The following is a 6000-nucleotide window of genomic DNA, read 5'->3' on the forward strand; positions in this document are numbered from 1 at the left end:
CCTGTATACTACATACGCCGCGTCAATCCAGTTCATTCAATCTGATGCACGCCTCTCACCTTCCTGACTGTCCACAGTCCCACCAGACAGATCAAACAGCCATGGTGACATCACGCATGCCTGACGCACACTCACCCTTCACAAGGACCCACTCAACCTTCCGACCTATTTTCCCCCCTCACGTTCGCTTTACCCCTCATCGCATTTCGTAAATTTTCCACTTAGGCCACATACTCCCTGTCCATTCCACTAAGGGCAAAGAATGTATATAGAATGTTCATGAGATGTGGGCCACACATACAGCACAAATAGTGTGATAAATATGGTATATGTATATATATATATATATATATATATATATATATATATATATATATATATATATATATATATATATATATATATATATATATTTAACGTAACTGTCAAATGATGACTGCCACGCAAATTCCTTCCCTCTGTACAATCCATCTTACCAACAAGTCATCCAATCTTCCTCCTCCTCCTCCTGTAGCCACTCTTGACAGCCACTGACAATTAAACTGGCCACAGTCAGCTGGGTCAGGCGCTGCTGCGTCGGGACACTTAAATTCTGATTTCTCAAAAGTCTCTATCTTACACACACACACACACACACACACACGTCTCGCTCTTCATCTCTCGTTAGGTTTCTTGACACACCAAAAACACGAAAATAATCCTAGCTGCGTCTCTCCGTTGTATATCAACTGATTTTATATATCTCCCTTGTGTCTCCCCTGATGATGTGATTATGACACGAAAGTGCACTTGGGAACTTATCGTGTTCCATTTTCCCCGTTTACTCATAGGAATATATACATACATACATACATATATATATATATATTTTTTTTTTTTTTTTTTTTTTATACTTTGTCGCTGTCTCCCGCGTTTGCGAGGTAGCGCAAGGAAACAGACGAAAGAAATGGCCCAACCCCCCCCCCCCATACACATGTACATACACACGTCCACACACGCAAATATTCATACCTACACAGCTTTCCATGGTTTACCCCAGACGCTTCACATGCCTTGATTCAATCCACTGACAGCACGTCAACCCCTGTATACCACATCGCTCCAATTCACTCTATTCCTTGCCCTCCTTTCACCCTCCTGCATGTTCAGGCCCCGATCACACAAAATCCTTTTCACTCCATCTTTCCACCTCCAATTTGGTCTCCCTCTTCTCCTCGTTCCCTCCACCTCCGACACATATATCCTCTTGGTCAATCTTTCCTCACTCATTCTCTCCATGTGCCCAAACCACTTCAAAACACCCTCTTCTGCTCTCTCAACCACGCTCTTTTTATTTCCACACATCTCTCTTACCCTTACGTTACTTACTCGATCAAACCACCTCACACCACACATTGTCCTCAAACATCTCATTTCCAGCACATCCATCCTCCTACGCACAACTCTATCCATAGCCCACGCCTCGCAACCATACAACATTGTTGGAACCACTATTCCTTCAAACATACCCATTTTTGCTTTCCGGGATAATGTTCTCGACTTCCACACATTTTTCAAGGCTCCCAAAATTTTCGCCCCCTCCCCCACCCTATGATCCACTTCCGCTTCCATGGTTCCATCCGCTGACAGATCCACTCCCAGATATCTAAAACACTTCACTTCCTCCAGCCTCTCACCATTCAAACTCACCTCCCAATTGACTTGACCCTCAACCCTACTGTACCTAATAACCTTGCTCTTATTGACATTTACTCTTAACTTTCTTCTTCCACACACTTTACCAAACTCCGTCACCAGCTTCTGCAGTTTCACACATGAATCCGCCACCAGCGCTGTATCATCAGCGAACAACAACTGACTCACTTCCCAAGCTCTCTCATCCCCAACATACTTCATACTTGCCCCTCTTTCCAAAACTCTTGCATTTACCTCCCTAACAACCCCATCCATAAACAAATTAAACAACCATGGAGACATCACACACCCCTGCCGCAAACCTACATTCACTGAGAACCAATCACTTTCCTCTCTTCCTACACGTACACATGCCTTACATCCTCGATAAAAACTTTTCACTGCTTCTAACAACTTTCCTCCCACACCATATATTCTTAATACCTTCCACAGAGCATCTCTATCAACTCTATCATATGCCTTCTCCAGATCCATAAATGCTACATACAAATCCATTTGCTTTTCTAAGTATTTCTCACATACATTCTTCAAAGCAAACACCTGATCCACACATCCTCTACCTGTGTTAACATATAAAAATGTTAACGATAATATAATATAATAACAAAAAAGAAGCTAACAGAAATCCGGATAACATCCACAATTCATTTACAAGAAATTAATAACTTAATCCAAAGGTAAAAGCAGAACTGTGTCAAGTTCGGGAGGAATGTGTGTTTGAGGAATAATTAGGTGATTAGCTAATCAGTCAGCTAGTTAAATGATTACTTCAGAACCTAGATGAGTTGACTTAGTAGGCAGGTTTGTAGGTTAGACCAATAACACGCTGTGTTGGCTTAACCAATTAGCACGACGGGACGACCCCTTGAGCAAAGCGGTACGACCCTTGAAAACGACGGTGCGACCCTTGAGAACGACGGTACGACCCTTGAACACGACGGCACGACCCTTGAGCAAAACGGTAAGGCCCTTGAACACGACGGTGCGACCCTTGAACACGACGGTACGACCCTCGAACACGACGGCACGACCCTTGAACACGACGGTACGACCCTTGAACACGACGGTACGACCCTCGAACACGACGGTACGACCTTTGAACACGATGGTACGACCCTTTGGTATGATGGCTCGGCCTTTACCCCTGACCCTTATGGATGGGACTGGGGGAGGCCTGGGGAAAGAGCTGGGGGTGGACGGCACTGGGGGGGGGGGGGATACCAGTGGTGGTGGTGGCGGGGGGAGTGGTGGGTGGTGCCTCCCCTCCCCCAGGATTCTCCCCCCCCCCCCCCCACCCCAGGCCACGCCCTGGATCGGTCGCTACTCACCCTCCCCCCCCCGTCCTATTCCACCAGGCGCTCTCCTGCATACGACCTGACGACCCCCCCCCACCACCACTACCTCCCCCCCTAGTGGTTGTGGAAGACGCGAGATATATGGACGCAGAACACGCCCTCCAACACCGCTATCACCAACACTATCGCCACCATCACCAACACTTTCACCAACGATCGCCTCAACACACATCATCCTCCTCCACCAATAACAATATAATTGTTCATGTTATGATAACAAGTCTATCCTCACTATGATAACAAGTCTATCCTCACTATGATAACAAGACTATCCTCACTATGATAACAAGTCTATCCTCACTATGATAACAAGTCTATCCTCACTATGATAACAAGACTATCCTCACTATGATAACAAGACTATCCTCACTATGATAACAAGACTATCCTCACTATGATAACAAGACTATCCTCACTATGATAACAAGACTATCCTCACTATGATAACAAGACTATCCTCACTATGATAACAAGTCTATCCTCACTATGATAACAAGACTATCCTCACTATGATAACAAGTCTATCCTCACTATGATAACAAGTCTATCCTCACTATGATAACAAGACTATCCTCACTATGATAACAAGTCTATCCCCCCTATTATAACAAGACTATCCTCACTATGATAACAAGTCTATCCTCACTATGATAACAAGTCTATCCTCACTATGATAACAAGACTATCCTCACTATGATAACAAGTCTATCCTCACTATGATAACAAGTCTATCCTCACTATGATAACAAGACTATCCTCACTATGATAACAAGTCTATCCTCACTATGATAATAACAGCCTGGCTGGAGGAGTGTGTATCACATCAGAGTGTGAACACAGTTCACTGCACACGTGTGACGGGAGGAGTACGGTAGCAAAATAAGGAACGACAAGTGTGTGTGTGTGTGCGTTTCCTACCCTACCCTACTCCCACAGGTGAGTGTGTTGAACGTGAAGAGTGTGTTTACGTCTGTGGTACTTACCTCACTCTGTGGTATGGGGGGTCGTTAAGGCCCCCCTGTCACAGCCATTTCAGGACACGTACCTGCAAAGTGAAAAAAAAAGACATGCATCAGTTTACATTGCTGGAGGTGGTGGATATTGAAAATAATTTACAGGAATGGATAGGATGGGTTTCCAGGTCATTTACAGCCGAGTGGGTTGCTGGGGGAAGTCATTTACACCGTGGGAGTGAGTGGATGACCCAGGGGGGCAACACACAGTACTAAAATCCTTTTTTCTTCCTCTCCCCTGTGTGTGTGCTGCTGTCGCATACCGTAACATACCCGTCCCTAAGGGCGAAAATCTGGCCGGATAACAACGTGGTGGCATCATTGTCATCGTCGCCGACAGAGGTCGTGATGTCGAAAACCACCAGGCCGTGGACGCGAATGCTAAAAACAACAACAACAACAACAACAACTGAAAAGGACCTCAGACGAGACACACACACACACACACACACACACACAACACACACACACACACACACACCACACACACAGCTGTTACACGTGGGGCAAGTGACCTACCACAGCTGTGTCCGTGTGTGTGTGTGTGTGTGTGTGTGTGTGTGTGTGTGTGTGTGTGTGTGTGTGTGTGTGTGTGTGTGTCTTAGAGAGCCAAGAGTCTAATTCAAGGTACTGAGTGCGACAGAAAAGGGGGGGGGGGGAACCCAGAACCGAGAACATGACGCACTCAGACTTGGATGCTCTCTCTCTCTCTCTCTCTCTCTCTCTCTCTCTCTCTCTCTCTCTCTCTCTCTCTCTCTCGTGAATGGCTCGGGAGTGAACCATCCGAACCACTGGCTCGGAACGAACGAAGCACCTGGCTGACAGCTCAAGAGACCAGGTCCTCTCTCTCTCTCTCTCTCTCTCTCTCTCTCTCTCTCTCTCTCTCTCTCTCTCTCTCTCTCTCTCCAGGTCTCCAATCGTCTGTAAACCCCCCACCCCCTCCCCCTCCCGCACCCACTCACTCACCCCTCTCTCTCTCTCTTTCCCTCTCCCTCTCTCCCTCTCTCCCATAACCCCGTCAAGTACAGCGGTCGAGAGGTGATCTCGAACCACGGAATCATCATCATCACCCCTCCCCCTCCTCCTCCCCTCCCCCTCCCTTCCCCTCCCCCTCCTCCTCCCCTCCTCCCATCAATACAGGGGAGGGGGGCGCCGCCCCGCCCCCTCCCACACTCCAACACAAACCAGGTTAAGCCCAGCTAGTAACCAAGCGGATCATTATCCCCTCCGTAACCAGACCGAGAGAGAGAGAGAGAGAGAGAGAGAGAGAGAGAGAGAGAGAGAGAGAGAGAGAGAGAGAGAGCGGGTTCTGACGTGGGATCACGGATGCCACCGACACGGCGGTACGACCTTTCAGCACGGCTGTACGACCCTCGATCACGACGGGACGACCCTCGATCACGACGGCACGACCCTCGAGCACGGCGGTACGACCTTACAAGAGCAAGACACAGTGCGACCCTTCAAGGCACGGCGTTCCGACCTTTGATCACAACAGGTACGACCCCCCGTGTACGGCTTTACGACCCCCGTGCACGACCTTAGAACCCTGGAGCACGACGGTATTGCAACGCGACCTGAAAACCACTCAGCCACATCCTCTTCCTCAGTGGAAGAAGCCCCTTGTGTGTGCCTCAACATCTCGCCAACACCACCGGTCGACACATCACACATATATGAACCAGCGAACGACCCACACACACACACTTCCGATTTGGTTATTAGTCAGAAAGGCATTCCTCCCTCTCATTACGACCCTTAACCTTTGACCTAATTACCTCGAGAACAGGAACCAGCGAATGACCCCCAACACACACTTCCGATTAAGTTATTAGTCAGAAATGCATTCCTCCCTCTCATTACGACCCTTAACCTTTGACCTAATTACCTCGAGAACATGAACAAGCGAACGACCCCCCCCCCACACACACACACTT

The 6000-nt window shown here is 47.8% G+C and overlaps 1 protein-coding gene across 3 annotated transcripts in view; it reads right to left on the reverse strand.

Annotated features, from left to right (window-relative positions):
- Nucleotides 1-6000, reverse strand: part of Hsepi (D-glucuronyl C5-epimerase) — a 386331-nt gene that overhangs the window by 144220 nt on the left and 236111 nt on the right. The window lies entirely within an intron of this gene.

The sequence above is a fragment of the Panulirus ornatus genome, chromosome 2, assembly GCF_036320965.1.
Source record: "Panulirus ornatus isolate Po-2019 chromosome 2, ASM3632096v1, whole genome shotgun sequence".
NCBI lineage: Eukaryota > Metazoa > Arthropoda > Malacostraca > Decapoda > Palinuridae > Panulirus > Panulirus ornatus.